Here is a 13,472-nt window from a genome sequence, read left to right as displayed (position 1 = left end):
GGACATGTCAGTCTGCTGTTAGTGTTGCTACAGGCTAATGAAATGTGAAGATGTTTTTTAATATTTTATTAATTTATTCATATTACATCTCCATTGTTATCCCATCCCTTGTATCCTCCCATTCCTCCCTCCCTCCCGCTTTCCCCCTACTCCACTCCCCTATGATTATGACTGAGAATGGATGGACAGGACATTCTCCACAGTTGAGTGGAGAGTGGGGACTGACTTTCACACCAACTGTGGGGCCCCATAATTGACCACGTCCCCTGGATGGGGAGGCCTGGTGGCACTCAGAGGAAGGATAGCAGGCTACCAAGAAGTGACTTGATACCCTAGAAGAGAGATTTTTTTTATTTGAACTTTGTTCTTAATTTTATTACATTAAAGTGAAAATTTGATTGTATTTTATTAATCTCACTTTTGATGAAATGTATTTATCAATTTTCCAAAAAGTGATTACTAATTCTGTTCAAACATGTTTTTGAAATAGTTTAAAATTAATTTCCTCAATGTGGCTCTTTTACTCCAATAATTTTCTTTTTTTTTTACATTTTTTAATTAATTTATTCATATTACATCTCAGTTGTTAGCCCATCCCATGTATCCTCCCATTCCTCCCTTCCTCCCACTTCCCCCCTACTCCCCTCCCCTCCCCTAAGTCTGTGTCTGAGGGGGACCTTCTCCCCCTGTATATGCTCATACGGTATCAAGTCTCTCCTTGGTGACCTATTATCTTTCCTCTGAGTGACACCAGGCATCTCCATCCAAGGCACATGTTCAAATATGGGGCACCAGAGCTTGTGTGAAAGTTAGATCTCCTTCTCCACTCACCAGTGGAGAATGTCCATCGGCTAGTCCGGGTAGGGGTTCAAGGTTTACTGCCTATTTTTTCCTTGGCTGTTGCCACAGTTTGCGGAGGACCCCAGGGCCCAGACTCGCCTGTAGTTTTCCAGAACCTGCTGGATCCTTCTATTTCCTCTTTCTCCCAGGCTTCTACACCTAAAGTTTCAATAGGATGTCCTCCCCTAATGGAGCGCCAGGACAGGAAGGAAGAGAAGAGACACATCCCTGAAACAATTGTGAGGAAGCTCTTTGAAAAACAGGATTCTAGTCAGAAGAAAAGATCAAAGGTATTGATAAGAGAGCACTATGACACCCACGTAAAAACATTTATCTTTCAGATAAATAAAATCAGAATAGTTTTATAAGCCTCAGAAAACCCGTACATCTCCATAACAAATTGTAGCACATACTCACCTCTTGGTGAATATCTTCTATCTGAATTCTTTCATTTCTTTCACACCACTAGGGACCATTAAAGGAATTACTATAGAGGGGTTGGTTATGGGATGCCACCTGCAGATTTTCTTCGTAAGTAAGCACTGAGTAACTTTAAATAATTTGAACAACAGGTCAATAAAAAGAAGGAAATTATATCAAGGTGTAGCATGAAATGGAGAAATCGTAGCAACCTTAAAGTCTTGTATTACAGACAGAATTAAGAACACTTGTTGCTTTTAAGTGTATTTGACATTTTTCTTCATCAAGGGCTTTCCAAAATGCACCTTATCTTTATTCCCCAGGACATTCAGAATTCACTTGGGACAAAATAATATATAGTGGTAAAAGCTCACTCACTATATTTCTATGACCAAATGATTAGTCATAGATTTTTAAAATGTACAAATCTGCATTTTTCCTGGAGATAGTCTCAATAAAAGTGGCAGTATAATTCTATCTCCCAATGTAGCCTCTATTTTTTAACTGTTTAACATTTTTTCTTTTGCTTTCTTTCTTTCTTTCTTTCTTTCTTTCTTTCTTTCTTTCTTTCTTTCTTTCTTATAATTTATTCACATTACAGTCCGATTGTTTTCCCCTTGCTCTTATTTTCCAGTTACCACCCTCCCTCTTCTGCCATACTCCCCTCCCCTAGACCTCTGATTGGGGGGGGGCGACTTCCTCTCCCAGCATCAGATCACATTCTATCATGTGGTCTCATCAGGGTTGCCTGCAACCCCTTCCTCTGTGTACCCACAAGGCCACCCTGCCAAGGGGCAGTGATCAAATCCCCACACACATGGAGAATGAGCTAGCTGTCCATCAACTACATCTGAACGGGGGGGGGGGGTCTAGGTACTCTGTATGCATTGTCCTTGGTTGGTGCATCAGTTTGTGCAGGCCTCCTTGGGTCCAGATCCAGACAAATAAATGGAATAGAAAAGATCATCCTGAGTGAGGTAACCCAGACCCAGAAAGACAATGGATGGTATATACTCACTTATAAATGGCTATTTGTCCAACATAGAAGTCCTCTGAGAAACTCCACCCAGCAGGGGTTCAGGACAGGTACTGAGACTTGCAGCCGGACCCTGCACAGAGAACTGAGAGTTGGATAGAAGAAGGGCAAAGATGGAAGGACCCAGAAGGGCCAGGAGCTCCACAGGGAGACCACCAGGGCCAATCTGGACTCTTGAGTTAAATAAAGGGTACAGAATTGATATCTACCACTTTCCAAAAGAAACACAGACTAAGACTGAATAAAGTTTCTGTGGAGAGAACTGGTCAGTTGTAGCATGAGCATCCTCACCTCTGCCTCAGATTATAGATCTTATAATGTTTTAAGTAAGTTTACAATTTTGTTTTGGGCCACATCCTTAGTTATCCAGGAACACATGTCACTCATATGTTTTAGGCTGGACACCTTTGCGGGAACTTAGATCTTCTCAATAAAAGTTAGCTTTAAAATAGGCCTTGAAGGGGTTGGAGAGATGATTCACATGCTAAGCATTCTTCTAGCTCCTGCAGAGCACCGAGTCCAGCACCCAGCATCTACATCGGGAAGCTCACAGCCACCTGCTATTCCATCCACAGGGAACCTGACATCCTCTTCTGGTCTCTGCAGCACTCACACTCTTGTGTGCATACACACAGATACACAGACAGACAGACAGACAGACAGACACACACACACATACACAGAGAGAGAGAGACAGAGACACAGAGAGAATAAATATTAAAACCAATAAAATTGAGTTAAATAAGCCCCTTTAGATACAATATGCATTGTTAAGAGACATTGCCTAAATTTTTAATCATGAAATCTCTTAAATCATAAACTAATGTCAAATAATACTCAAACATGGCATTTTATTTTTTATTTTTTATCAAACATGGCATTTTAAACATTAACTGTCCCGTAGCCAATTTGGTCTGAGGCCTGATGTAGAAACTCAGTTTCCCTAACATATTTATATGTCTGAGGTTATAAGATAGAAATCGGGGATTGGATTGATGTTTACCAACAAGATAAAAGGAGCATGACAGCTAACACTGTCATGTATGTCCTCACGTCATTTGAAATGTCTTCTTAGATAATTTCTCTTATTCATGGAGGAAATCATTTTAATTTTCCAATTTGATTGACTTTCTCTTTTGACCAGATTCTAGCCAATGTCATCAACGACTGGACCAAAGTAAAAACTTTTCACTACTGAGGATGCTCTGCACTGTGATGCTGTGAGCATGGACTGATGGATGTTGTCAAGCAGGGTGGTCGTGCCCTCTTCAGGTGCTCCTATCAATGCCTTGCCTCCTTGTGCATAAGCTTAGACGAGAAACTTAAGCCAGCTGTATCTCACGTTCCTCCTCTAGAAAGAGTGTGAGAATTATAATTACTTACCTCTCAGGGATGTTATAACACTAATTAATGTCTCAAAACTCCGTGAATAAAGCTCATCTCGCATGGATGTTAATTACTATTATTCAAATCATAGCCGTGAGGCCATTTGTAGCAGAAGGTGGTGGGCAGGTTTTCAACCTCCTTTCATAAAGGCCAAATGGCAATTAGTGAGGATTGTAGGGGCTGAAAGGGGGCAGTTAGGCAAGTGCTTATGATAATGAGAGGTTGACATCTACAGCACTGTAGCTACAGGTGTCAACTGAGAACACGGGAGGGCGCAGAGTCCTAAGGCTGAAAGTCATCAGTGAATCCCATGGTCTGTGGCAGTCCTTCATGAGCAAGACAATGCGTTTATGCCTAGTGGGATCCTGATGACACAGACAAAAGCTCTACATAATGATCTGAGCTTATCTGACAGTGTCCTTTTGTTAATTTTAAATACTGAAGCAACTTAAGATGCAATACTAATAAATCATTAGTGGTTGTAGGAAAATGCCCAAATTAGAGAATTACATCATCTTTCCCACCTGTCGCTTTTCAGTTGAGCATGGTAAAACACTACCTTCCAATGACAATCCAATGATTGATTTTTTTTTAAAAGGTTATTTTCCTCACAATTTCTATCATTGCATCCATACCTTTTTGGCTTCTGCTCTGTGTCGTATTTGGACTTAGCTGCAGTGTAGCATGAGGAGAGCAGGCTTTCATCTCTCTGACAAACACACATAACATGACCTCCTCAAACATGTGAGGTAAATGATCTGTGATTTCTGAATTGAGGTAGTTTAGGTAGAGACATACAGGCCAGCACACTATTTCTATTTGAAGATCTCAGAATTCCTAATGTGATTCAATACTTACTTCCTATTTTGTGCTTTCTTGTAAGGTTCCTATGGGAAGCCTTGAATGTTTTCCACTGACAAATGGATAGCAGTCTTATTCGAAATATTACTCAACCATATTTGAGCAGCAGGGATAAGGGACCCAACCACAAAGTTTCACTGCCTGCTCTGAGATAAAGACTGAAAAGTTATTATTATTGTTGTTTTTGGTGGTGGTGGTGAATAATGGTATACGTGTGTGTGTCAAGGCACATGTAGAGAGCTTGGAGGACAATATGAGGGGCTTTGAACTCTTTCCACCATGAGATTTGGGGATTGAATTCAGGTCATTAATTAGTCTTTCATGTCTAGCACCTTTACCTGATAAGGCATCTTATCCTTCTAGGACTAGAGTGCCCTGTTGTCTTTTCTATCCGGATTTTATCTGCCACTTGTCTTTGCAGGGATCAGACCCAACATGAATTGAATTTCTACTACACTCCAGGCACAGCCATACCTAGTACATTTGCTTTTCAGCAAAAGCAAGCAAGAAAAAAAAGTCACCAAGCATGTTTATCTTGTCTTTTTTCCTATAAATTTTAATTACATATTTATTTGTTTTGTAGCAGGTGGTATGGGTACACACATGCCATGTTGTAAATGTAGAGGTCAAGGGACAGCTTTCAGGAAATGTTTTGTCCTTATGCCCTGTTGGTTCTGTGGGTGAAACTCAGGTTATCAGTCCTGGCTGTGAGCCTTTGTATCTGCTGCCCTTATGCTATGGCATTCTTTCGGATGACAAAACTGAGTTTCAGATAAGTTAAGTAATGTCATAGGATATTTTACATGTCAATTAAGATGCCTGTGGCTAACTCTAGTCATCTTTCATCTGGTTCCCCTGGCCTCCTCTGATATCATAATTATTTACATGTCTCAGGAGGCTTTATGAAAGATGAGTATGCAGTTTCTTCACGAACCCCACCCCGTATCACAAGAGTCATCCAGGCACACCCAAGGCCCAAATCAGGAGAAGCAAGAAGAGTAAGAGAATAAAATAGCACTAAGAAAAGTTACAAGAAGGTGAGAAATTATACTAAAATATTTGGTGGCAGCAAATCACCATGGTCAGGAAAAGCAAAAGGCTTGACCTCTGGAAGACTAATATTGATAGAGATTCAGCTACCTATTGTCCCTACTAAGTCAAGGGATAACATGATAGTCAAGATAGACTCAAGGAAGGATGCAACCACCTCCCCAAGTGATAGCCAAGAAACAAGTTCCCAGGTAATCAACCATTTATAAATGCAGAGGTTCTAAATGAATTTAAAGGTTCAGTTACCATAGTGTCTACTATGTATAAAACAAGTTGCTATTTCCCCCCCCCCACAAAGTCTCTTTTATATTTGTTTGCTTTTTGTTTTTGTTTTCTGCCTCTATGGAAATGGAATTGTGGATATCAGTTACCCAGCATTTTCAGTTTTAGGCTTCCAGTGTATGTTAAGGCTACATTATCAAATTAATTGGGAGCTCCCATTACTAGGAATGAGTAGTAAACATAATGATACAGATACAACCTGGGAGGATGAGTTGAGATTACTATATCCATGGACCTTGCAATGTTCCCTAGCTGTTGTTATTGTCCTCCTCCTCCTCCTCCTCCACCTTCTCCTTCACGTCCTCCTCCTCCTCCACGTCCTCCTCCACATCCTCCTCCATGTCCTCCTCCTCCTCCTCCTCCTCCTCCTCCTCTTCATCCTCCTCCTCTTCCTTCTTCTTCTTTCGAGATAGGGTTTCTCTGTGTATCTGTGCAGCCCTGGCTGTCCTAGATTGCTCTGTAGACCAAGCTGGCCTCAAACTCACACATACCTTCCTGTCTCTGCCTCTCTAGTGATGGGATCAAAGATGTGCACCATCACACCAGGTAGGATCCATGTTCTTAACCACTGAGCTTATCTCTCCAGCCCCATTTCATTTTTTTTAATACTATCTTTTTTTCACAGAAAGATTCCTAATGAAGTCCTTGTTAGTTCAATATTTTTGACATAAGATCTAGTGTGATATTTGACCAAGAACAAAGTGCCTACCTCTAAGCTTAAAGGTAGAATAAAATAGCTAGGCATGATGTAACACACCTTTAATCCCAACACTCAGGGAGGCAGGGGAGGCAGATCTCCATGAGTTCGAGGCCAGCCTGGTCTATAAAGCACGTCCAGGACAGCCAAGACTCCATAGAGAAACCCTGTCTAGAAAAACAAAAATAAACACAAAAAAGAATAAAATCTGCAGGTTGATCTCAAGGACAACTTGAAAATCGTCTCTGTAACTATGAATTCTCTGGCCTAAAGGGTTCTTCACATTTTAACTAGAAAACTATAGCTGCACATTAGTAGCAACTGGGTCTTCTCTGTATGTACCCTTTGCATCTTCCAGAATATTCTAATGGGTTTTGTAAAGGTCTCTGGAATTAAGCTGTCTTCCTGCACTGCAGAATCACATTATACAGAGCACAGTGCCTTGGGCCATTGGAAAATGCCATAGAACCCCGACCTAATGAGATGTGATAGTAACTCCTACTCTAGGCCACACCTGACTGACCCCAGAAGTGAGTCAATAAAGTCCAACTCTCTGTTATGGAGCGTGCACAGCAGAGAATTGCTGCAGTGCATTGCAAAAGAAAACATGGGTGTTGTATCAAAGTGGGTGTCACAGCTCTACAGTTTTAATAGACTGTTGCCATCTGTACCCTAATCTGTGTAGTACACTTTCTTACTTACGTATCCAATTCATATTTATTGTAAAAACACAAAATAATTAGGATCTTTTTATTAAATGAATCATGAAGGATTTACAACTTTGACTTTTTCAAAAGGTTGAGGTAGAGTGTTGGAAAATGTTTTACTGGAGGATCTCTGCTGACTCTAATTCTTTGATTTCTAGAATATGCAGCCTGCAGCTCTGTACTCAAAGGGCTGTCTTCCTCGTTAGGTTATCAACCTCTAGTTTTCTCTAACTCTTTTGCAGTTCCTAGTGATCTTCTACTTACTTTCAACCAAGTAGCCATAGGAGAGGTCTTGAAGATAAATACTCTGAGCAGTTGGTTCACGATCTTATTCACGTTGATTAAACAGCAAATGCTGAATGTTCCAGTTCAGAGTGTATCTTTCAAGCCATTATGGATCTTGCTACTGGAAGGAAACATGTATCTAATATAATATTGTATCCTATGGTGACTTAAATGGGCCTGTAGGAGAAGAAAATGATGAACTGAGCTACTTTTCAGGACACTGAACACAGAGAAAAGAGCCACAGACTGACTATATAGTTAGTGGGAAACAAGAAACACCCCACCCATGCTTTGATTCTGCTTTAAAATACCCACAAAGGTATATATGGGATTTTAAAAATATTTTATAGATACATGTACTTTTATTTTTGTGCATTAGTGTGGTTGCCAACATGTATGTATGTGAGCCATGTGCACACACCGTTTGCAGAGGCTAGAAGAGGCATGAGAATACTTGAGACTGGAGCCACACAAGGCTGGTATCTGACATGTGGGTCTTGGGAACCAAACCATGATCAATCTTTTGCTTATGCAACAAGAGCTCTTCATTACTTTCCTTCTTTCAAGCCTTAATGAACAGTACACTTCAAAACTGTAGGGGAAGACTTTGGAAAGCCCCAACCCATGGAAAGGGAATTAGGTTAAGCTTAGGCAACCCTTTAGAGGGCAAGGACTTCTTCACCAAAAATCAGAGCAATGGAACAAAATGCACAATAGAAAATGGTGGTAGTAACAGCTCATATTATTCAGAATTAGACACTTTCTTGCCCTGGTTTGGGTTTGCAGTTGTATGAGCATCAAAGAAGATTAAATATCCATAAATTGTACAGAAATGGAGAAAAAGGGTAGAGATAAAAACCAAACAGGTAATATAAAATAAGATAAATAATAGCTAATGGGATGAAGATAATAGTGGTAAAAGAATAGCAAATGAGACTTAAAAAACTAGATGCAAGAGTGTGATGAGTAACTGTGCCGAAGGAAAAATACCATCATGAAGCAGGGACTGCAGGACTCAACTGCACATTTTCTAGACTCTCAAGAACTTAAGTTTGGACCACATGGCTAATCTTAGGCATGGAAATACAGTATCATTTGTAGGCTGACACAATTAAGAACTGCTGTTTGCCCCATACTTAGTGGCCATACGTTCCCAGATCACTGTAGTTCTAGAGTATGAGGCAGGGTACATACTTGTCAAATTTTCTTACAGTTGTATTAAATAGGTGAAACTAATTTTGTAATATATTTTCATCTTCTACATCATTTAATAGATTATGAATATAAGATAATTTTATGATGCTTTACAATATTGTGTCTGATTATGTCTAGTAAGTCTGGTCTCCATTTGAAATTTTAGTGCAACAGAATTCAGACTAGACCCTTCCCAAGTTCCTTATAAGTGCTCCACTGCCTTATACAACTCCTAGCTATCTCTTTGAGTAGCAAAGGTCTAGAATGTCTTGCTTTAGGATTAAACAGAGCTACTCCCACATTCCTGAAACTTTTTCATTAAGATAAAATCTTCCATGACATTAAGCAAGCCACAAAGATTTTAAAGTTCACTTGTTACTGGAGCCTAACCTAGAGCTATTTAATTAATTACAAATTCAAGGCCAATTACAAGATTTTTGCCTCTCTCATAAGGTTGAAGATCTTCAGTGTGGATACCCAAAATATTTCCTGTGATGGGGGAAGCTGCACGGACTTATGTTGTTACTAAGGACAAGCTTTCTTACTACATAATGGGAACAGGTGTCTCACCATCAATGAAACATATACAGACAGGGTTGACAATCCCAACAATACTGTTCAAATGACTCTACAAAACATAGCTCCAACACAAATGAAGCAACTTAGGAGTCCACACTCCTATTTAACTATTCAAAGCTTAGCTTTTGAGAGAATATAATTCATCTCAACACTAAGGTTACTTAGTTAATCTTTCTGAACTTTCATCTTTTCATTTACCGACTCTTCACCTTTGTCTTCTTATTTTCACCTTATTGGAGTCAACACGTGTCTGGCACTCTGAGGGGCATCTGACAGATAAAGAGACAGGCAGGAAGGTTGGAAGGGAGGCGATGGGCACATGAGCATCCATCCACATTCTTAGTCTTATCTCTCCCTGTCCTGGTAAGCTGTCAAGGCGACTAGCATTTGAGAGGCACAGTTCAACACCCATGGGATTCCAATGTAGATGATCTAGACCACTTGATGGTCTTTGAGTTCTAATATAGCACTTACGTTGGTTATGTTTTCCTGAATAAACACCTGCCTGAATCTACTTAAAGGGGGGAATATTTTATTTATCTCATGGTTTCTGAGTATTCAGTCATGGCCACTTTTCCTTGCTCCCTTGAGCAGAATGCTTGGCAACAGGAGGATGGGACAGCAGCAGTTCTTCAGTCCATGGTGGAGGCAGATAGAGAGACCTCAGGAAGGGGAAAAGCCAAGGCTCAGCCCCTGGAACACATCTTTTGTATTTATCTTATTCCATCTAGGCATCCCCTTCCTCCATCTTCTAATAATGCTATAGTATTATTGATCCAACCAAGGATCAATAACTCATTGATGAAGCCAGAACCTTTACTTTTCATTTGTCTCTGCAAATGCCTTCACAAACACACTCAGGGCTGTATTTCCTTAACTTGTTAGCATGTCTTAATCTAATTAGGTTGACAAACAAAATTAACAATTATGGTTCAATCCACCAGGCCAACTATGGAAAGTGTCTTCTTTGTGACTGAGAAGTGTTCTGAGGAAAGCCAGTGACTGGATCATGATTCAGGTTCATTTCTCTGGCCTGCCTGTGACCCAAATAAGAAAATTTAAAAATCCTGCCAGCACTAAATGGAAGACAAGGAGGGGACTGTGCCCTTTCTCACTTATAAATGCCACCACAAACAATGTTCTCCCATGTTCCTAAACTAAACCTTATCACAAACTCGTGTCAGAAAATAGTCACAAGTTTCCTGATTAAAATCTCACCCTGAGAACCTCCTGGGCAGGTCTCTTGGGAACACCTACATCCAGGGAGGATGAGTCAAGTCCCACCCACTTTGGTAATGAGGCGGGTGGACAGGAGAGGTACAGCATACCTTGTACACACCTCTCTCCACGTTTCTCTGACTCGTCTCTCATACCATTTTACTGTACCTCAGCAGAGTGGAGCAAAACCAGTTTTTCTAGTTCTCATCTCTTTCCCAAAGGCTTTAATATGACACCTAGCCAGGTTTCCATTGAAAAGGCAAATCTCATTAGTTTTTTTTCTCCACTCCTTATAAGTGTGTGTGTGTGTGTGTGTGTGTGTGTGTGTGTGTGTGTGTGTGTGTTTACGTATGGGAACAAGTGCTGCAAGTGGAGCGGTGATAAATGAAAAAGAATAAAATGCGTTTATTATTCCTTCCCTCTGTGGATTGCCACTGACCAACACCTCTCTTCTCCATCTGGCTGCCATGTGATTTCTTGAGCCTTGCTGCAGATATAGCTGTTTCCACAGATACACAAGGCAGGTGCACAGCAGAGTTCCCGAGGAAACCTTTTCTGCCAGGTTTTGTAAATAGACTTGAGAACAGCTTCCAGGAAATTGTAGTTGATGTCTCAAGGCTAGATCTGGCTGCCAGGCGTTCTGCATCACAGCCATTGAGTGTGCTGCTGAAAAGGTATTTTTCTAAGACGAACTGAATCTTTTTTTTTTCTAAGATGAGCTAAATCTTGAGCTCCCAAGCAAATAATCCCCAGGAAGTAGAAAAACTCCAGTTACTAAAGAATTGGAATCCTTGGTTTGCCTTTTAGGTCTTCTTCTTGTCCCAAGGCCCAAACACAACTCTGAGTCTAATTGGTTAAGAACTAGGAACTTAAAGCAGTTTAAAGTGAAAGTCACGTCACGTGGATGTGGATGAGTCCATTAGGTAGTTGCATACGATATGCCGGTCCCTGGCTTCAAAGTTCAGATAATGAAACAAACAAACTAAATGATGGAAATGAAAAGATGTGGCCTAAACAGTTTGCTCAGTTTCTTTCTAGATTCAAAATAAATACAGAGCTAAGGGCCAGAAAGGTAAAGCCTAAGTCCTCAATCAGAAAAATAAAATGGTAAAACATAGACTCTAACTATAGAGTCATATTCTTTTTAAGACTTTTCATCTTCAAGTGGTTAGTAGTGAACCTGAAGCGACTGATTGCTTAAAAGTGGTAGCTGCCAAGTGACAAACTGAAGCAGAATTATGGCCCATTAGCCAGAACCAACAAAATCGGAGGCGCAGTGTGACTTTAATAAAGCAACAATGGTGGAAGATATGCGATGTGCCAATGTTATCCAGTGAGGAGAAGAGTCGGGCTCCGAGGACCCTAACAAGCCAGGCTCAGCCACCCATCCTCAACAACTCCTGAAGGAGAGTGAGTAGGGAATGCGGCTACCGTGGAAGGGAGGGCAAGTCGGTCCAGCAACCATTTCCCCCGTCCCCACTCTTGCTCAAGTTCACCCACTGGGTTAAGTTACCAGAACTTGAAGGCAAGTTACCAATAGACAGCGAGGTATGCATACATACATAAGCAGTCCTGACCGAGGTGTGGCTCTTTGCATCACTGTCCTGGCTCTCCTGTAGGAGAGTCTGACAAGACACAAATCTTTTTTTCTAGGAGACACGGTTCCCGTTTGCTGCTGTAAATGCTTTAGCCATTTCTTATTCCAGGATGTGAGTCCAATTTCTTGAGGTCTATCGTTTCAATCGTCCAAAATGGGAGGGACGCCGGTGTCTCTAAAATATTTTGACTCCTGCCAGGAGGCATAGCTACACAAAAACTAGGGCACATGATACACAGCGCAAGATTTTAAGGGTCTCAGGAGCAATGAGACGACTGACTCACCAAAGCAGAAATTGAGCTTAAGCATTTTCTAGGCATTTCCTTCAGTATGTCTCATCTGAGCTTGGTGGCCATTCAGACATAATCAAATCTACCTTTGCGTATTATGAATATTGTGGAGGCTCCAGGGAGAATGACCCCATGGACTTGTGTGTTTGAATACTTGTTCTCCAGTCTGTTGAACTGTTTGGGAAGAGCTAGAGGTGCAGCTTTGTTGGAGAAGGTGTGTCACTAGGTGTTGGCTTTGAGGTGTCAAAACCCCACACTATATTAAATCAGTTCTCTTTCTCTCTCTCCCTGTGCTTGTGGATCAAGGCAAAATTTCAGCTACTGCTACAGTACCATGCCTACCTGCCTGCCTGCCTGCCATGCTCCCTACAATGATGCTCATAGACTCTAACCCTCTGGACCCAAAAGCCCCAAACTAAGTGATTTCTTTTACAAGTTAGCCTGGTAATGGCGCTTTATCACAGCAATTGGAAAACTACTTAGACAGATATTCTTTATAAATTATAGATTTCTATACAAATGCTATCATTATATCTGCTGAAAATAATCTTCAGTTTTCTATGGCATACCTTGTTGAGAAATATAAAGATATAAATTATATAAAAATTAAAGTGTTTTAAGGTTGTGAATTTTTAGCTTTCCAACTATTGGGTTTATAAGACAGAGCAGCAATTTGGAAATTTTTCATATAGGGATATGGACACTTTAGAAAACTTTCAGCTGCATCAAGGATGTTACTAGTATTCATGCCATACTCCAAAATAAATGTTTATCTTTCATCAGCATAAACACTGGGCAGACTTTTGACTACTGTTCCCTTACTTTTCTTTCTTTTTTTGTTTTGTTTTGTTTTTCAAGACAGGGTTTGTCTGTGTAGCCTTGGCTGTCCTGAACTCCCTTTGTAGACCAGGCTGGCCTTGAACTCACAGTGGTCCGCCTGCCTCTGCCTCCCGAGTGCTGGGATTAAAGGCATGTGCCACCACACCTAACTATGATCCCTTACTTTTCATTCTGACTATATCCTTCATGC

General features: G+C 40.7%; 1 long non-coding RNA gene across 1 annotated transcript in view; it reads right to left on the bottom strand.

The window, feature by feature from the left end:
* Positions 1-1,032: 1,032 nt before the first annotated feature.
* The window catches only part of LOC311596885, a 37,176-nt gene continuing 24,736 nt past the window's right edge, over positions 1,033-13,472 (bottom strand). Inside the window, exons 3-5 of the long non-coding RNA XR_014779018.1 lie at positions 2,778-2,912; positions 2,279-2,369; positions 1,033-1,390 (exon numbers count right to left, since the gene is read on the bottom strand). This is a non-coding gene — a long non-coding RNA (uncharacterized lncRNA). The remainder of the gene's footprint in view (positions 1,391-2,278; positions 2,370-2,777; positions 2,913-13,472) is intronic.

Source organism: Acomys minous (assembly GCF_964271855.1).
Source record: "Acomys minous genome assembly, chromosome: 4".
NCBI classification, from domain to species: domain Eukaryota; kingdom Metazoa; phylum Chordata; class Mammalia; order Rodentia; family Muridae; genus Acomys; species Acomys minous.
Note: the sequence above shows the minus strand (reverse complement) of the source record. Positions and strands in the feature narration are given on the sequence as shown.